Source organism: Cetorhinus maximus, chromosome 12, assembly GCF_964194155.1.
Source record: "Cetorhinus maximus chromosome 12, sCetMax3.hap1.1, whole genome shotgun sequence".
Classification (NCBI taxonomy): domain Eukaryota; kingdom Metazoa; phylum Chordata; class Chondrichthyes; order Lamniformes; family Cetorhinidae; genus Cetorhinus; species Cetorhinus maximus.
This window is the reverse complement of record NC_135890.1, coordinates 11,563,180-11,583,902: the sequence shown is the minus strand read 5'-3', so window position 1 is coordinate 11,583,902 and position 20,723 is coordinate 11,563,180. Positions and strand designations below refer to the sequence as shown.

The 20,723-nt window shown below is 45.6% G+C and overlaps 1 protein-coding gene across 16 annotated transcripts in view; it reads right to left on the bottom strand.

Moving 5' to 3' along the window:
• celf2 (cugbp, Elav-like family member 2) overlaps window positions 1-20,723 on the bottom strand; it is a 726,013-nt gene that overhangs the window by 276,719 nt on the left and 428,571 nt on the right. For 6 of the 16 annotated variants that reach the window (XM_078553001.1, XM_078553008.1, XM_078553014.1 and 3 more), the window contains exon 1: window positions 2,196-2,402. The exons of the other annotated variants lie outside the window; for them this stretch is intronic. The gene's annotated coding sequence lies outside the window, so the exon portion shown is untranslated. Of the gene's footprint in view, window positions 1-2,195; window positions 2,403-20,723 lie in introns of those variants that run through there. 16 annotated transcript variants of the gene reach the window in all.

The following is a 20,723-nucleotide window of genomic DNA, read 5'->3' as shown; positions in this document are numbered from 1 at the left end:
GCTTAAACTGATGCCGAGACATATGAGGTTGCAGTGCGCCATTACTGACTTACTTCTTTGCTGGCCTACCTGTGAGTAATTAAAACTTGTGATGGTGAATGTAGTCACAAAACCTACACATATACTTCGCTTACAATCAGAGAGTGGTACAGCATAGGAGGAGGTCATTCAGCCCACTATGCCTACACGGGCTTTTTAAAAGAGCCCCACGACCCTGTTAACTTTTCCCCTTTCAAGGCAGGATCATAGGACAGTGATCCAGATTGAGAATGTTAGCCGTTATCTTCATCCTCTTTTAACCAAGAGGCACCAAAACTAATTGTGGATCCCCTGGTGCTACTCAGGCTGAGGTTAGCTAACTTGGTGCAGGCCTAGAAGCAAACTGAGGCCTTCTGTTTGTATTACAAGTGGTCATTCTGCCCCTCCACCACCCGGATTGGTTGAAACACCTATTTTCTTGTTCGGTTTCCTGGTGTCTTTTTTTAACCTTAGATCATGCTGGATTCACTGGTGGCACGGCAGGAATGGGGCAGCCTGATTTCCAGGCTTCTGCCAATGTCCCCCACAGGGAGGCGGGCAAGAGCTCTTCAGTACTGCAGGACTGTTCTCTGGTTCTCCCTCTCCCCAAATGGAGATGATAGACTCTCTGCCTGACACCTTTCCACATCAGCTGAGGAACTCAGCAGTGTGTGGGCTCATACCTGTGGCTTTCACAATCTATGATTCCTAGTGCCAGCCCCTGGATATGGATGCATTTAAGAGGCAGCTAGATTAGTGCACGAGGGAGGTGCAGGCTCCAGGTTTCTCCACAAGCACTAACTATAACCCTCGCCATTGCCCTCCCAGCCCAGGCTGCCACACTAGGAAAGACAAAATCAATTTCTGCTCCTTCCATCTGCACTGGGCCTCACTTACATGTTGCCAGTCAACCAACAGTCAAACAAGGAAAGGTAATGAATAGAAATATGGAGAGAACTACATAACAAGATGATCCTGGGACTTCTGGTTAAGGGGAGGCGGGGGGGGGTGGGGGTGGGGGGTGGGAGCAGACAGGAGGGGAATTAATGATCCAACACCTGTCCTACTGCAGCCTCTTAGAAAAACAAGCACTCAGACTGAACTCTCCAACATTTGTTCTGACTCAACAACGGTTTGATTCATCGGGTGGTTTGAATGACTCCCGATGGAGCAAGGTAAAACCTGACCATTTGTCCTCTGTGATTCTACATGATTTGTTTTAACAACGCTCAAATATCACTCGGGGCTCTGACAGAATTTTCTCCGCTGAATTTTCCTTTTCTTCCTGCCGAATAATGAAGGTAAGTATCGCCGCATTGTTTTCCCTTCTCGCGCACACAATAATCTCGGTCAACTCGATTGCTGGAAGAGGTTGACTCATCAGCGCTTCTCGCCCAGCTCCCTTCCTGAACACCGGGGACGTTTATTTATTGCCTGTGCAGATTCCCACCGGGGCAGCTGCCCTCCGAAAATCTCACCCAAGCAGCCCCTTCGCACGCAAGGATCGGAAAGGTGGTGGTGTAACTCATCCATTGGCTGATTCTCCCGTCATGCGACATCTCTACCCGTGCACTTCCTCACGGGCGGGGGGGTGTCACACTTGCTCTAGAATGATTGCTTGGGTTGACCTTCCCGTTCGTTTAAAATTCTGCAAACCCCACGTCAAATTGCATCATCGCGGCAACTGCGATGAGCTAATTTAGCACAGGCCAGAAACCCTAATCCAGAAACTTCCGGGCCTGCAGAGCCCCACCACCACAGCACGTGGTGATTTGCCCAGCGAACTAACAGAAAAAGCAATTTTTTTTTTTTTGGATTCAGGGAATAACAGCCAACAAGCAGTTGCATCTGACAGCACTAAGTTAAAAGGAAGTCAACTCATATCAATTCTACACAAGCCTGCGTTGTGGTACAGACAGGATGAAGAGGCCTAGAAGTTAGGCCTCGCAGCCCTGGAAGGGCAGTTGAAGCAGGAACCAAATGTAACTCAGAGCACAGGAAATACATTTCAAGAGAAAGGCAAGTGGTGAGCAATTCCAAAATGACAGGAATCCAGGACAAAACCACACTGATCTTTTAAACCACGAAGAACGGTTTCCTGCGCTTACTACAGACAGGCTGCCGTTAAGCAACTCCCTGACTGACACAGCAGCAGATAAAGTAGAAGACATATTTACCTATAATGCACGTTGCAACTTTAGACTGGCTGCCTGCTCTTTTTCTGAAGCCAGCAATTAGATCGAATTCCCTGGCCACCAGCAGGTTAGGAATACGCTCGAGTTTCGGGTGTTCACAGCCTTCGGAAACTGAAGAGTAGTCTGTTCCTCAGCTCTCCGTCTCTCGGCCGCACAGCTGCAAAGTCCTACGGTTGACGTCATCAACTCACCGGTACTTGCGATGTCGAAGTTACACTTCCTGCTCATGCCAGGAGAAAGTGAAAACCAAGCCATTGCGTTTTAAATTAAACTAGCGAGTGCCAATATAAGCCACCAATGCATTTTCAGCATCGCCCTATTAAACTCAAAGGAAATCAAACTTGCCGCAAAGATCCTCTTCCAAATTTCCCATTACAAGGAACGGAGAGCAGTGTCCTGTACTGGCATCAACTGTTGCCACTATAACGTCCACCCTCCTCTGATCATTCTTCTCAGGGCTACAGAATCCCAGTTATCAGCTTCTCCGGTCCAGTTACCTCCCAGTCTTGGTCAGAAGAAAAGCGAAAGAAACGTGGGTTAAGAGTATTTAATTTTATGATTGTGTGTGTTTTTGGAATATAACTTCTAGCACAAATCTAGGACAATTCCGCCCTAAGTGTGGTGGCTGTGAGAAAGGACGGTTTACCCGTTAGTCACAATGACGGGTTTACACGTTGAATTGTCCCCTTTCCAGGGCGTCCCGCCTCATGAATAATGCATTCACGGGAAACATCCCTGCTCAGATTTGCCAGCCACATCGTGACTTCAATGCTTCCTTGCTCTGGGTATTGTATTTAAAGCACACCAGAGTGCAGCCTCTACCTCATGTCTATGGACCAGGACTGCTCCAGGCAACAGATGGCCCCAAAAGCCAAGAAGATGGCAGCCCCCAAACTTAGTGACACCCCTCTGGAAGCACTGGAAGGCCGCCGCGATGTCCTCTACCCACGCTCTGGCCGCAGGAGGTCCACCAGAGTCACCAACCTGGCCCGGGAGGCAGTGGCAGCGGCGGTCAGTGCCACCGGAGCACAGAGATGGTCAGCCATCCAGTGCAGGAGGAGGATGAATGCTCTCATCTGTTCTGCCAGGGTAAATCACTCTCACAAACCCTTCGCACATCCACAGGGATCTCAGATCTCAAGAGACAACAGCACTAACTCTCACACACACCCTCACATCTCCATCAGGCTCATATCCCCTGAAGCTTGTGTCCTCGTCATGTCCATGGCTCCGCTCATCACACAACATTCCACACAGGGCCATGTGTCCTGCTCACACTCTCCATCTGTTCTCATGCAGGAGACGCTGGCTGACAACAGCAAAGGGAGGTCCCAGATCAAGGGATGAAGTGGCCCATATTAGGGCCCTCACTCACTTTGAGGAGTGTGCCATCGCACTGACTGGTGAGGACGTGGACCCTGCCTGTGGTGACAGTGAGGTCGGCGGTGAACACCCTCATGAGGATCCTGCACCACATCATCCCTCTTGCAACACAACTGTGAGTGCTCTCTCTCTCCTGCTTTTGACTCTGCTGCCACGCACTAATCATCTCTACTTTGGTTCACAGGGAGCTCTGCCAAGCAACTGACACCCTCAGCCAGCCAGTCCCTCAGCTCCATCCAGGTCCTCACCTCCAGCCAAGAGGACACCTCCTCCATTGAAGAGCTGGAACTAAGCAGCTTGAATGACCTGTCGCAGCGCTTACCCACACCCTCCACCAGCGTAGAGGCACACACCTTGGTGGGGCCTAGATCTAGAGCTGGCTTGGGTTCATAATGGGTTGGTCACCGCACAGACACACGTCTGCAGCAGGAGGAGGCAGGTTCAGCTGAGCTCCCTGGCACTCTGAGGACTGCTGGGGAAGAGGGATCCGTGACATCAGAGTCACGGCGATCCTCTGGATTCAGCCTTCCAACTCATCCTAAAGAGTCAGCAGAAGGTGGGGGAACATCACGCAGAGCACTCAGCAGAGTGGCATGTGAGTCGGAGGAGTGCATCTGCCTGCCCCCTGATGAAGTGGTGTCCACGTGCATGCATGAAGGTCTCAATGGGAAGCATGGTGGATGCCATGGAGACCCTGGTCCAGTAGAATGCAGAGATATGCACTCCATCGCGGTAGCCGTGGGTGAGTTCCTGCAGTGGCAACACAAGAAGAAAGTGGGGCACCTCAACGTCCCTCCAGGTGCTCCTTCCCCTCAAGGAGTCAGGCTGGGGCCCTCAGGCACCCAAAGGGAGGAGGAGTGGCAGCTGGACACCCCTGGGTCATCCACTCAGGAATCTCAGAGGCTGCCCTCTCCCCCCTTTGCCTGTGACCCCCTCAACCTCGTCCTCTGTCACCGCAGAGAGAGAGCAGCTGGCCCACAGGAGGACAGCCAAAGCAAGCTGGGACCCTCAAAGCTTCTGCTCTTCAGAGGACGTACGCCAAAGTCATCAGGGGCAACAGGGCGAACCATTGCACAGGCTGCCTCCACCCCTGCTGCAGATGTCAGGGCAGCACCTAGAAGAAGTGGTAGGCCTAGAAAAGTTAAGAAATTCTGATCACAAGTGATTGTACGGGTGAATGCATCTTGTCACTTTATAACCTGAGAATATATTATTCGCTTTCACTGAATAATGTGTAATGGTGTCTTTCAGCTTCATTGACAGGCTTTGCGAGTCCTCCCCCTGCTTCCCTCACTCCCAATAGCGGTTCAGCTGCATGCAGCCGGACGACGAGTCATTCTGGAGAGACAAGTGTGTGTGTGGCAGGGCCTTTCGGAGCCTCATGTAAACATTCTCCCACACATTCTCTCAATCACACTCATCTCACTGTCCCGGACATTTTCAATGCTGCCTGCTGGAGTTCTCTTTCAGTTGTCCATCTGAGCTGACCTGCATCTCCGCCCAGCCACTGACTGCCCTCCCGTGCAGCACCTGTGCCCATCTAACACGAGGCTCTGCTAGCTGTGGACCTCCCTGGCATCACCTTCCACCTCCCCACCATCACCTACCAACCCGAACCCTCGTCATTCCAGGGTGTCCAGGTGAAAGCGTACGTTCCCCACCTTCCTGAGAATCCCATCCCCATGCACATTGACCTCCCTGAACTCCTGCATCCCACCCCCAGGGTCAATGTCTGCCTCCGAGTCCACACCAACCACCCTCACCGTCTTCTCCTGTCACCTGCATCCCTCCCCACCGCCGAACTCAGTCTTCTTCCCAGACACCCTCCACTCTCCGAACTCCCTCCCTATGCCTTCCCCCCTCCCAACCTCACCCCCGACACCTTCGTTCCCCCCTCCCAACCTCACCCCCGACACCTTCGTTCCCCCCTCCCAACCTCACCCCCGACACCTTCGTTCCCCCCTCCCAACCTCACCCCCGACACCTTCGTTCCCCCCTCCCAACCTCACACCCGACACCTTCGTTCCCCCCTCCCAACCTCACCCCCGACACCTTCGTACCCCCCTCCCAACCTCACCCCCGACACCTTCGTTCCCCCCTCCCAACCTCACCCCCGACACCTTCGTTCCCCCCTCCCAACCTCACACCCGACACCTTCGTTCTCCCCTCCCAACCTCGCCCCCAGCACCTTCGTTCCCCCCTCCCAACGCTCCCCTGACACCTTCGCTTCCCCCCTCCCAAACCCTTTCCCCCCGACACCTTCGTTCCCCCCTTCTCAACCTCTCCCCACTGACACCTTCGTTCCCCCTCCCAAGCATCCCCCTGCCCCGATATTTTTGTTCTCCCCTCCCAACCTCACCACCCCAACACCTTCACCCCCTCCCTTCCCAACCTACCACCACCCCCCACCCCCACTCCCCCCCAACCCCCCCTACCCCCCCGCCCCCTTTCCCCCTGGACACCTTCTCCCCAACCCCACACCTCCGACACCTTCATTCCCCTTACCAACCTCACCACCACCCCCCCCAACACCTTCGTTCCGTCCCCTCCCACTCACAGCTTGACCTCCCTCCCCACTGCCTCGGCGATCTTCTGTAGCAGCCCATGGCCAAGACCGTGATGTTCTGAAGCATCGACAGAGACCTCCCCACCTTCCGAAGAGCAGCTTTGTGGTGGAGCCATGTGCATGAGGATCCACCCAGCATGCAATGCACGTGTTCCCCCAGGGTCCAGCAGCTGTAGGACTTCAGCATCTTCCTCTGATTGGATCTCTGAGCAAGGCCCGACTGGTAAGTCCCAACTTCTGCGGGTCACACTTGTCCAGATGTGCCTGGGCCAGCAGGTTTTGTCTCCGGCGTAACATTAAATCAGGCATTGTGGGGGGGGGAGGGATGATTCTGGTTGGGCCTTATTTTGCTTCCCAATAGCAGGATGCAAATTGGGTTCACACTGGCCTCCAGCGGGATTCGTGTTCTGTCGTGCGGCGGACGCCATCGGATGATCCCGCTGTGATTTCACACCGACGTGAAACCAATTGCTGCCCCTCACACCGAACTGCCCCCCTGCCTGCCCACCCGCCCGCCATCAATGAGACTGGAAGATTCCGCCCATGGCTTTGGGGGATTTAAATTTTTGAATGCAAGATAAATGGAAAAACGTGGGTTTGAGAATCTGGTAAACACCCCTAAGATATTTACAATTCAAAGGATGGTTCATGTTTACTTAAAGGGGTTGGAGTTAAAAGGTGTGAAAACAATAAGCAACAGGTGATCTTCTCTGAGCTTTGACAGGGAGCCAGTGAATCTGGTAAGATTACCGTCGTTCCCATTAGAGATATAAATTATTCATCTGTCCCAGAATCAATAGGATATTTTGAAGGTAAAGTTCATTAGTTTAAAATCTCTACCTGGGACATCCCAGGTGTGCCAGGTTGCCATGGGGATAGATTGCAGGGAGTTTTATTTTGATTTTGGGGTTTTTATCTGTGTTATTTCTCAGTTAAAATCAACCTGGGAGCAGCTTTGCGAAAGGCGCAGATTGTGAGATGTTGAAGGAGAGAGAGAGCTGGAGGGTTGTCTAGCTAGCTAGGTGCTAGTGGAAGGACTCCGATAAATCTCACATCTCGGACAACACTGGGAACACTGAGGAGAATCAAAGTGAATTTCTGAGATCTCTGGAACGCCTTGGTTTGGTCCCAGGTGAAGCGAAGGAATGCTCAAGACCCTGTAAAGTATAAGGGAATGGATGGAAATAAAAGTAGAACAGAAAGTGTTCTGCTGAGATTTTTGGGGTTAAGGTATAAGCGTTTACAAAATATAGGTGTTAAGTTAGTGGTGCTTGTTTTGTTTAACTCTTGTACAGTAATTTTTTTTTTGTTCAAAATGTGAAACCTTGTGCTGTAATTCTTTGTTAATAACCGGGAGTTCAAATTCCTTTTTAGAAGTGACTGGTCTCTACTGAAATCGTAACACATGCTAATTTTTGAACAACACTGAGTTTGCTTATCCTTCCATCTTCCACCATTATTTGCTTTTATTTCTTTGCAGCTGATTCTTTTTTGGCCTGCTGTGGCTTTTCTTTACTCTACATGACTAGGTCTTTATCTGCAATAAATGCATGCTTTATTCCTTTGATTTGCTTCCTCTTGTTAAATTCCAAATAACAAGTTATTTAAGAGCGTGAAAGAAACCAACAATTTAGTCTGGTTGAAAAAAAACACAGTTGCAGCTCACAGAATGGCAAATGACCCTTAAAGGAGTCGTGGCTCTTAAGTGCGGCCTCACTGAGGCCTCGTAAACTTGGAAAGCTTTGTCAGGAAGCTGCATTTCCTAGCTTTAGGGCAATATGCCCACTTCACGACACCAGGCCCTAATTCACCATGGCAGGTGGACATTTGGAGGGGGTCTAGGTTGATGAATTCGCACAGGCAAGGTGGACTGTCCTGTGCCTTCAAAAAAAGAGACACCGACCGAAAACAAATACTTTTCCAGTTAGTGATCCAAGAATTCATTCCCAGCTTCCAAACTTGCAGGCCTTGCCTGCATTATGACCCAAACTAAGGTGGGAATGATTTATAGCTACCGTCAAATAGTGCTGACAATTTGGCATGCACACCCGCAGCATCTGCTACATACAAATAATGCCAACCCACTGTAGAGGAAGGGTGGAAAGATTGCCAAATATCAAATCAGGTCATGCAGTTCCAAATCTTCTAAATTTGTGAAAAACTTCAACCCTAAACCACTCCGACAATGGGCCTCCAATTAACGGCCCAGACCTGAGGATCCGTTGCTGGACCAACACCACCACCTTGACACAAAACCATTTGCTCAGCATCTACCGCGGCCTCTGACTTGTGCAAAACGGGCTAAGAATGGTACGTTTATTTGGTTACCAAATTCCCAAGAGCCTCCGAGAAATTTGGATTCTGTCCCAGCTGATTGGAGCCAAGCTGTGCTCTAAAACCAGCGAAGCTGCTGTGTGGTTTGCATGTGCAGCCCCCAGCTGAAACCGCTGTGCTGTAGTTTGGTTCACTTACAACAAAGGCTGATAGTTACTGAAGTGTTGGACTAGAGGTGTTCCAATTTTGTGATTATTTGGCAAAAAATTAAAAAGGAGAACTCAGCTCAGATCCTGGTGCTTTTACTCTGAGGCACTGCCACTGATTCCAAAAATCGCTTCAATGTACAATGCTGTGTTTCCTTCCCATAGCAGATCTGCACAGCATTCCATGTGCCTTATTTCGCTATCATTTGTTATATGTAAGCAGGGAAGCGCGTGATATGCTTGCTTGAACCCAGCCAACAGGCCCTGCAGGCCAGTCCCAGTGTGAACATACTGAACACAGAAATGTTAACAGTTCAGGAGGCCATTTGGCCCACTGGCTCACCGAATGAACAACTTACTGCGTGCCATTCTTCCACCTTTTCCCTGTAACCCTGCACATTTTTTTCCTTTTAGATAACCGTCTAATCCCCTTTAGAATGCTCCAATTGAACCTGTCCCCAGCACACTCTCAGGCAGCGCATTCCACTCCTTAACCACTCTCTGCGTGAAAAAAGTTTTTCCCTCACGTCACTCTTGCTTCTTTTACCAATTATTTTAAATCTTTGCCTTTTCGTTCTCGATTCTTTCATGGGTGGGAACAGTTCCTTCCTATCTACTCTGTCCAGATCCCTCATGATTTTGAATACCTCTATCAAATCTCCCCTCAGCCTTCTTTTCTCCAAGGAAAACAGGCCTAACCTGCAATCTATCTTCATAACTGAAGTCCCTCATCCTTGGACCATTCTCATGAATCTTTCCTGCACTCTCTCCGATGCCTTCACATTTTTCCTAAAGTGCAGTTTGCAGAACTGTACATAATTATCCAGCTGAGGCTGAACTAGTGCCCTCGTTCAACACAATCTCCTTGCTCTGGTGATCTTGTGCTATTAAAAAAAGCCTAGGATACTGTATGCTTTATTAACTTCTCTCTCAATCTGTCCTGCCACCTTCAACGACTACTGCACCTACCCACACCCAGGTCCCCCTGCTCCTGCATCCCCTTTAGAATTGTGTCCTTTATTTTGTATTGTCTCTCCATGTTCTTCCTACCAAAACACATCACTTCTTATTTCTCGACAATGCACCTCATCTGCTACCCATCTCCCCATTCCACCAGGCCAAGGGTGGTGCATGAAACTACTGGTCTGTCATAAAAACCCATCTAGTTCACTAATGTCCTTCCATGAAGGAAATCTGCTGTCCTTGCCCAGTCTGGACTATATGTGACTCCAGACCCACAGCAATGTGGTTGACACAACTGCCCTCTGAAATGGCCTAGCAAGCCACTCAGTTGAATAAGGATGGGCAACAAATGCTGGCTTTGCCAGTGAGGCCTGCGCTCCATGAATGAATAAAACAAAATGATTGAGGCCTTGACTGAGAGGGCATAATCTATAATTAAAGTCATTCAGGAATGAATTGAGAAAACATTTCTTCACACAAAGGACAGTGTAAATCTGGAACTCTAGCCCACAACTGAAATTCTCAAGGCCGAGATTGATAGACTTTTACTGGGTAAGGATATCCAGGGATAAGGGGCTGCCTTTTGTGACATCACAATTCTGGGCCAGAATGGAGGTGATTGGTTAATTCCCCCATCAATCACACCCCGGAGTTTGAACTGCTGCAAGTGACTGAGATTGATTTAACGCACGAGCTGTCTTCGTTACAGTTCCTAGAGATAAATAAACTCTTAAGTTTTGCTTTGCTGTTTGTTTTGCTTGCTATAAAATGCACTGTATTGCTATAGGTCTTGCTGATCATAAATTCAGCCCTGCCTCCAATCTATTGGCTCGCACAATGATGTCATCAGACAATGTGAGGCAAGTCATTGAAGTTGAGGTACAGATGGGCCATGATCTGATTAAATGGCAGACCAGGCTCAAAGAGCTGAATGATCTACTCCTGCTCCTATGTTTCAAAAACCTAAGTGCTAATTAGACCAAGTCCCCATGCTTGTACTTTGTCGATCTCCAATCCCCAGACTCCTTGGCTCTGCCATCATCACTTTTACATATGGTGTCCATTGTACAGGCTGCTGAAAAAAACCACAAGATAAGTTGGCAATGAAGAGATCAGTGAGTGGAATTTCTGTGAGAGTTCCTCCAAACTTGCTTTGGTGGAGGAGAGGTGGGTATACCAGGGTAAATATAACAGCCGCGGCTCAGTGGTAGCACTCTTACCTTTGAGTCTGAAGGCTGTGGGTTCGTGGCCCTCTCCAAAGCCTTGAGCACATAATGCAGGCTGAAACAGAGGTTCTGCTGTAACTGGTCCACAGGGACCAGATTTCAAGACTGTGTTATGACGTTATATAGTTGTGTTTATCCTATGCAACACTCTGAAGACACAGCTAGTTACTTTGGGCCGAGATGGAGGGAGCGTTGGAATCCCAAACTCTGGATTCAGCAGCTTTGTAATGCTTGTTTCTTTGCCCAGTTGGTGTTTTCCCCCTATAAGATGCAAAGATCTCTGTAGATATATGAGTGTATTGAAGAGGTTGCCATCATTGTACTGCCTTTTACCCTCGCAATCATTTTAACTCAGTCTTTACAGAAAGGACACAGGGAAAGAGACCATCTGACAAACATCAAAAGGAGACAGAATTTTCAAGAAGAACTAACTTTTGTCTTCAAAGCTGATGCAGCTGTGAGTATCTGTGACAATTCCTAAAGAAAAATGCTGCAGAAACCTGCAAAATGGCAATTATTTTAGGATTGACTTATATACTCTTCGAACCAGGAGACTCTTAAACGTATTTCAAAACATTTACTGTATCCACTACAGAAGTACTTAAATAAATGATATGTGGCAACGATGAATGCAAGGATAAATCTAAATAAACATTTTGGGGTCTTGGACCCCCAGTATACTAAGTTCTGCATTATAGCAGGGCCCTAGTGCAGCACTGGGGCAGTTCTATGCTATTGGAGGTGCTGTGTATCAGAAGGGACATCAAAGCACTTAGATGGATGGAGATGATCCCGTGGCACTATTTGAAGACGAGCAGGGAGTTCTCCCTGATGTCCTGGCCAACAGTTATCCCTCAACCAACCATAAGAGGACAGATTATCTGGTCATCATCACATTGCTCTTTGTGACACCGTGCTGTGCGTCAGTGCGCTGCCGCATTTCCTGCGTTACATAATAACAGGTTGTGACATTATAAAAGTACATAACTGACTGTCAATTATTTTGAAACATCCTGAGGTCACGTTAGGCGCTATGGAAATGCAAGTTCTTTCTTACCTCACGCTTTTGAGGTTTCTGTTAAACTCATGCCAGGAGATCATGGAATCCCCACCCCAGTCACAAGAATTCTACCCATGACAACACAGCAGGGGGAAGCAGTGGCGGTGGCGTAGAGGTATCGTCACTGGAATGGTAATCTAGTAGATCCAGGGTAATGCTCTGGGGACCCCGGTTCAAATCCCACCATGGTAGAATTTGAATTCAATAAAAAAAAAATCTGGAATTAAAAGTCTAATGATGACCATTGCCGATTGTCATAAAAACTCATCTGGTTCACTAATGTCCCTTTAGGGAAGGAAATCTGCTGTCCTTACCTGGTCTGGCCTACATGTGACTCCAGACCCACAGCAATGTGAGTGATTCTTAAAATGCCCTCTAAACAAGGACATTTCGGGGTGGGCAATAAATGCTGGTCTAGCCAGTGATGCCCACATCTCGTGAACGAATGAAAAAACACATTCTGACAGCGCTGGTTACAAAGTCAAAAATGTCATTTTAAAGACAAAACAAAGCTTGGTGGGTGGGTGGGGGTGGGGGAAGGGACATTATCGTGTTGAGTCAGCCCATAATTTCTAGCCAGCTGCTCCGTAGCTCGGTTGATGGTTTTAAGGCACAAGGCAGCCTTGCCAAATGGCTGAGGTACAGTGTGCATATTAGTAATTTAAAAATTATTCAGGGCCTACTCCAATTAGTATATGTTTTTTTTCTTATCTACAATCAAAATGAATAACTGGAAGTGAATTGAAATTAAGTGTTCCCGCTGTGACTATTAATAACATGCCATGAGAGACCAGTGTCCTGCTAAAACCTTCACAGCATTTCAGAGCCAGCGGTGCACAATTAAAGTTTATCCCAACTCATTTACTGGTAGACTTGTGTTTTAAAAATGCAATGGAAAATAAAATAGTAAAATAATAATCAGGCCAGCCTGCCTTGGCCGCAATCAGCTCTCATTACTTCCAGACAGAGAGGGGAAAAAACAGCTATGTTAGACCTTTTTGATTATTTCCTCTTGCCCTTTTGTATAACATGGACACCTGAATAAATTACAATGCAGGAACTTGCATTTATTTAGTGTCTTTCACTACCTCAGGGCGTCCCAAGTGTTTTACAGCCAATGAAGTAGGAAACATGGCGGGTAGTTCATACACAGCAAGATCCCACAAACAATAATTAAATAAAAAGCCCAGATAATCCGTTTTTTTAGTGATGCTGATTTGTTGGATAAATACTGACTAGGGCACTGGGGAGACATCCTTTGCCCTTCCTCAACATACCACGGCACTTGGTGGGAGTTTGCTGTGCACAAATTGGCCGCAGCGCTTCCTACATTTCAACAGTGACTATACAACAATGTTGGCTGTAAAGCACTTTGGGACATCTTAAGGCTGTGAACAGCTCTGTATAAATGCTAGTTTGATCTTTTTTTCCTTTTGGACATGCTCTCCTGGTCTGCACTCAACTGTCCATCAACAGAAAATCACAGGCCGACAGTGCACAATTTGGGATGTGCACTCACTAACACGTGCCAGGAGCAGTCGCGTCAGAATTTTGGCTCTGAAGTGTATAGCTCTTCCAGACAGTTGGCAAAGGCAGGGTTTGCTGAATGGCCTCCTTTAGTGCAGCAATACTGCTGAGACTGAATACAGACTCTCTTTACTTTCCTTCTGTTCACTCTTCATTTTCACAAACATTAACCTGTTTAAACAAGTGGACATAAGAACTAGAACATAGGATCTCGACAAGTGTGAAGAAGAAACTGGGGTAGCCATAGCAGTTGTGACATAGCTGGTAAACGTAAGGATGATTCAGGTGCCATTCTACACTATATACAGATATACAGAAGTGCAGTAAATGGCAGGAATGCTGTTGCCTCTCTCTGCTGGTGGAATTCCATCCATTAAAAGATCTAATGGTTAAGGATGTTGCAGATGCTAATCCAAAGCTGGGAATTCCCTCAGAGCTGCTCCTTCTCCATCGCTGTAACTTTGCCAGAAGTGTGGCAGAAATCCTGCCAAATGGGGGATTTCGCCACTCATCCGGCGAGGTGATAGTGCTGGAGCAGGAATAACTCTGAGAGAATTCCCAGCCTATGGCTCTGCTGCTGGGTTGAGGCAACTTGCTTGAAGGGAATAAATAGGTAAATTCATATGCATCTGAGAGCACTGGACCTTTTTTGTATTGTACAGGGTGAGGGGTGCTCGTTTGACGCAGCTATGGGAAGCAGCTTTCAATGCTGAATATAAAGGACAGGGTGACTGCTGCACCAAATTTGCTGACCCCAAACAGGAACAATAATCTGGTCCATTGTAAAAATACCTTCTGATCAACTTCTTCATACTGCCAGGCCCAGTGATGCTACCAAAGTCTGTACTTCCCATTTCCTCTGATGATACAATCTGTTGTTGTAGTCAAGAAGGCGACTCAACACAACCATCTCGAGGGCAATGAGGGATGGGCAATAAATGCTGACCTTACCAGAAATTTTCACATCCCTTGAATGAATGAAAAAAAGCTGAAATACACAAAAATGTAAGTGAAAAATAAAAAAAGTAAAGGACACCCCTGTGCTCAAGGACTTACATTGGCTTCTGGTTCACCAATACCCTAATTTTAAAATTCTTATGCTTGTGTTCAAATGTCTTCATGGACTCGCCTCTCCATATGTCTGTAAATGATGGGAAATCTGTCAGATGGGCCGATGTATTTGGGGGTTCAGATTCGCAAGACATTAAAAGTAGCTTATCAGGTGGACAAACAAACTAATGGTAAACTGGGTTTTACAGCAAGAGGTATGGTATATAGAAGTCCCAGTGTAATGGTGAATCTACACACAATTGGAATATGGTACGCATGCTATACGGAAGTTGTTGAAGCAGTGGAGAGCATACAGTGCAGATTCACTAGGATGCTGCCTGGTATGAGGAAATGCAAATACAAAACAAAAACTAAAAAATTGAGCTGCATTTGTTAGGTGTCTAAAATTATGAAGGGATGTGATAAATAAAAACAAGATATTTCTGGTGTTTGAATGGTCTATAATAAAGGATATATAAGATTAAATATATAAGGTTACAATTTTTTATTCGTTCATGGGTTGTGAGCGTCACTGGCTAGGCCAGCATTTATTGCCCATCCCTAACTGCCCTTGTTCAGAGGGTATTTAAGAGTCAGCCACATTGCTGAGGGTCTGGAGTCACATGTAGGCCAGACCAGGTGAGGACAGCAGATTTCCTTCCCTAAAGGACATTAGTGAACCAGATGGGTTTTTACAACAGTCAGCAATGGTTTCGTGGTTGTCATCAGACTTTTAATTCCAGATTTTTATTGAATTCAAATTTCACCATCTGCCGTGGTGGGGTTTGAACTGGGGTTCCCAGAGCTTTACCCTGGGTCTCTGGAACACTAGTCCACCGCCTCCCCGAGAGATTTTGGACTGAGAGCGCGAGAAACTTTAATTTTTATGTAAAGGTTGTACAGCTGTAGAACGTGCTACAGGAGTTAGCATTTGAAGCAGAGGTCATATCAACATTCAAGAATAGGCTAGATAGCGGCTGAAGGAAAAGGGGAATTGAAGAAATTTGGAAACCAGACGAGGTACATGGAATTAGGGACACTGCTCGTGTGGAGGATGAACAGGCTAGTTGGGCTGTGTTTCTCCTTGATGTAGTTTCTGGGTAAGAAATTCCCAGTAAGAAATTGTGGAAATGGCGACAGAGGCCAGGTGACCAAGAGTCAGCTTCATGGCATATTTTCCACTTGCACCCATCCTGAAACTTACCGAGAGCAGATGTTAAACCTTCAAGAAATCTGGGGGGCCCTCACTCTTTTAAGCCAAGTCTTCAATGATTTCTAAGGTTCACAAATTCTGTTTTCCCTGTCCACACTCCAAACTTTCCCCCACTCACTCCTCTTCTGTGAAATTAAATGTTTCACTTAATGATGCCACGTGTTTGAATTGAAATTCTTCACCAACCTCTTTGTGGATGATAACATGAGTGAAAGATCCACTGGGAGGGGAAATCAACAGGAACTGGACAATAAATTGTAAAGTAAGATGTATTCATCAGTTCCTGTGTAGTATTACATCCAGATTTAGTTTGTTGTTCCCAGTGCTAATTGCTTGCTATGTCAATGCACCTAGGGCAGAGTTCATTATCCAAAAAAATGGCCTGGTTTAAATTCCAGTCCAAGCCCATCCAGCAACAGAGACGTTTTAGTGACTTATAATTGTGGCTAAGTGATGGCATTTACTGTGGAAGTGCAACACATTATGCCGTTTAAAACCTGTTCCTTCCACAAGCCATAGACAGTCTACTGTATCATGGTGTGAGCGATGTGCAAGTCTGCTCTACCATGCAGTGTCAGAGTAGACTATGTACAGTTTACTCTTATCACAGAATGACAGTAGATCATGTAATCTATTGTGGTTCAGAGCAACAGGGCAGATCTATTCTGTTGTGTAGTGATAATCGCCTCTAGAAATCAGAAGCAGTCAAGTAGAAGTTTTCTCCCATAGATCAAATATTTCTAGACAAAAAGTTGTGTTGAAATAATCCCCGATTATCACTGATGACCGAGCAAAGCCTCAGAATATAGAATATTCTCCCTTCTTCACATCACCAATATTCAAACGTACACTCTGATTTAATGGCACATATTTGATCTGGGTGGCCTCCTGGTCACAATGCAATAATTTATTAATTGTTCTCATATGATTTAGTGAGTCTCAGCAATAGTTTTAAATGGTTGGTTAATAACCTAAATGGTCTATAATGTACAATATTAACGAGTTTCTGGCCACATTCACCATTAGCACAGCTGTATATAAAAGGGTAAAGCAATTCAGGTTACATGTGTTAGTGATAAACTTCAGATTCTGAGAGTGTACAGGTTGTAAATAGCTCCCATCCGCTGACTGAATGACAGGAGCGGGCAGGGGAGGGTGAGAGAGTCAAGAACATGCAACTCTCCAAAACAAAACAAAAATGGCCTCCTTGTATTTCAGGGTTTGTCCTCTGCTTGTCGCTACATTTCTAAAGTGAGATTACTGGATATCTGTCATGAGGCTATTAATGTATATAACGTTATTGGAAATTATTGTTTTTTTAAATAGAGGTTTAGTCTGTGGGCGCGTCTGAGTGTGTGTTAATTGGATTAAAGCCAGCTCGTCTGGGTGCTTTGATGTATAGTAGTTTTGAGATGCAAACAGAGGTGGAGGTTCATTTGCATTTTGTTGAATAGAGCATTCAAGAGTGGGAGTGAAGCAATGTTTATATTACTAATAAAATTGGTACTCTGAAAGTAGTTCAAAGGGCCTGGTGACACAATGAGAATTTACATTCAAAGGGCAGTGCTGGGTATAACCTGAGAGGAGTGCGTGTGTGAAAGGCAGAGGCATGTAAGATCAAAGCCTGTAAGCCTACAACTGTCTGCAAAGGAACCAAATTGAAAGGAACCTCATTTTGAATTTGTAAGGTGAAAATGCTTTGTCTGGTGTCTGGTTAAGTCTATTGGTTATTGTTGCCTTAGTGGAGATTAATTTGGGAATTTGTTAAAAGTTATGATAATTATTTGTAGCCTTGTGTATGTATTTAATTTGTTGTAAATTAATAAATGTCTCATGTAGTTTGATATAAAAAACTCTTGAGAACTGGTGGTCTTATTCCTGAATTTAGAGCTGCAACTCAAAACATACCAATTGAAAATGTAGGTTATGACAGTTGTTTAAAGTTTCCCTCTGGGATTTTAAATAACTCAGCCCTTAAAAACTGCTGTATCATAACAATATCAAACCTTTAGTAAATGGGAGAACAGATGCTGTCCTGAAGAATGAATGAAAGGTCTTGTGGTGACCACAGAGTCAATGGACTATGGAAGTCGCCTAGTTCTCAATAAACCAAACATGATAGTTGTATTTTGCCCCGGTTTTGGCCCTTCTTCCATTGCACACTGACTCTCACAGGTGTGAGGTCCTACAGTGACTGCACTCAGTCTAATTTCTCACCTAATTGGACACTCCATGTAAGGATCTATACAGTAGTTATGGTCCATTTATTGAAATGTTGCATCACAGCCAAGGCCAAACCTAAACAATCTCCATGTACATCCACAAGTTCCAGCTGATGTCATTGGGCACAACCGTGGGCAAATTCTTCCTGTAGTCTGACCTACTGAAGTCAACTGAAGTGCCATCATATAACTCCATGGCTGAGATCAGGTAAACGAGCAAGAGAAAGAACCTGATCTGTACAGTTCAGTACCACATCCAATGGTGTAGTCACCCAGTGTGGCATCAGCAATGCTTTTTACAATGATTCTGATATGGGTGTCATGTAGTGAGTACCAGGGTGTAGAAATGTTCGAGGGGGGGTTCTCCTACTCATCCTCCATACCGTTGATGGAATAGTCCCAGAAACCCCGGAAAAATGAAACGCTGCTTTATTGCACAATTTCAGGCTTTCCCTGGTTCAACCACTAAAGTTATGACAAATGAGCAGGAGGATGCTGGCAGAAGTTCACATTCCAGGACTCTGCCCGCATCACTGGGTTGAAATTGCGCTGAGCAAAACCCCCGTGGGCACAATTTTAACAAGGTCAAAGAGCGAGAAGAACATGGGGAGCTCAGGTGTGTTGCTACGCTTGATGCTGACATTGCACAGTGAGATCTTAACTCAAATTTTGTGGGCCCTATATAAATCAAATGTAGCCCAAGTTGCAAGATTGTAAGATCATGTTTCTTGTGATAGCTCAAGGCCACCGCAAGATGAGACACATCTAACAAGAAAACCCAGAGAGAATGGCATAAAGTTTTAAGTTTGAATATTGTCGCGGGTCAGTTGGCCTTCATAGAAACTACCTGGTAATCATTTCTCTTGACATAACTGCAACACCAGTTTCATGTTGGGTGGACAGATGAAAATCCATTCAAATGCATGTTATAAAAAAAGCAGCAGTCTCCATGTGATGTCTCCATGTCTAACTCTAGCTCAATGGGCCTTAGCAATATATCCCTTAAAGCTTGGACAACTGAGATCATTAAAACATGAAACAGCACAGAAACAGGCAATTCAGCCCATCAAGTCTGTGCAGTACTTTTTTTCCTCATGAATCACCTAATCAATTCCCATTCTCCTGATTATTCCCTATTACTAGTCATCTTTTCAAGCAACTTTCTGATTTCCTTATAACATTTATGAATTGGTTTGTGGGGAGAATTTCACATTCTAACCGCTTTCCAGATAATGCTTTTCTAATCACTCCTTTAATTATTTTTTGACTACCTCAAATTGTCCATTTTTTTTTCTCAACCAGTTGGGATAATTTATCACTAGTTACCTCATCATAAGCTTGATGGCATCTCTAATGTTACTCCTAACCTCAATTCTTGGGGAAAAGCCTGAATACTCAAATCTCTTTTACAACTGTTACTCCTCAACCCTAACATCTTAATGAATCTAAACTGCATCTTTTCAATTGCTTATATACCCTTCCCTGATTAGGTTGCAGAAAAATGAAGTCAATACCCAACTACAGCCTAACTAAGAACTTGTACAAGTTCAACAATAATTCTTTGATTTTCTATTCCATGCCTCCAGATAGAGAAGAAGGCATCATTTTGTCTTACAATCTTTTTTAACCTTACCTACTTGCTGTGTCAACTTCAATGACCTGTAATGACTTCAATGATCTGCAAGCCAAGATCCCTCTCCACCCTTACCCCATTGGCCCACTTAATATTTATTTTCCCTGTTTGTATTTTCAAAATGTATTATCACATAGATATACTCCATAGATAGTGAGGAGCTGTTTCCCCTAGCTGGAGAGTATAGAACTAGGGGCACAGTCTCATAACAGGTTGACCATTTCAGACTCAGATGAGGAGAAAGTTATTCACTGGTAGGGTTGTGCACCTTTGAAATTCTCTACCCCAGAGAGCTGTGGATGCTCAGTCACAGTCTATTCAAGAAAGAGGTCAATAGACTTTTAAACTCTTAAGGGTATCAAGGGAGAAAGGCATCAGGCAGGAAAGTGGAGTTGAGTTAGATAATCCAGCACGATCGTATTGAATGGCAGGGCAGATTCAAGGGTCTGTACAGCCTATCCCTGCTCCCGATTATGTTCTTATGAATCGCATCCACCAATTATCTGCTCATTCCACATCCTCCCACAGTCTTTCACAATTTGCCATAGTCACATTTTAGTGCTATCAGCAAATTTTGATATTGTCCCCTTGATTCCTTAATTCTGTCCTATTTGTACTGGTATTTCTCAATGGCCTTGTCCTGTTTAAATGTTACAAACCTGAAGACTTGGAAATTGATGCTCTAAATTCTATTGTCTTATTGGTGGATCAACCCTGAATTAGAACACCAAGATCCTCAAATTAATGAGAATGCTAATTTAAACTTAATATGTGGCCAAAAAGGCTCCATTGTACCCATGTAGGAATCCCATATGCTTGTACTGTACACTCTTGGCCTAAGGCAAGCAAATTATAAATTAATTTCCTGTTAATGGTCCAATCCACATAAAACTCTCGACGCACATGAATCACTCTGTTCCATTTGCACAGTCCTGTCTCTACATTGATTGGCTTACATCATATCATTGTGTGCAACAGGAGACCTCTCCAGTGAATAAACTGGGCCACATTTTAAAACAAGTTCTCATTTCTCTAAAAATGAATCTTTCTCAGACAGTCCAGCCCAACGTTTGGCGATTTTCTCCAAGGCACCTCTTAACCAAACACACCTGGAGAATGTGTGGTTATTAAATCGGATTTGCACAAGATTTATTTTGAAAGAAACGTGAGAGTAGTTGAACACAGCC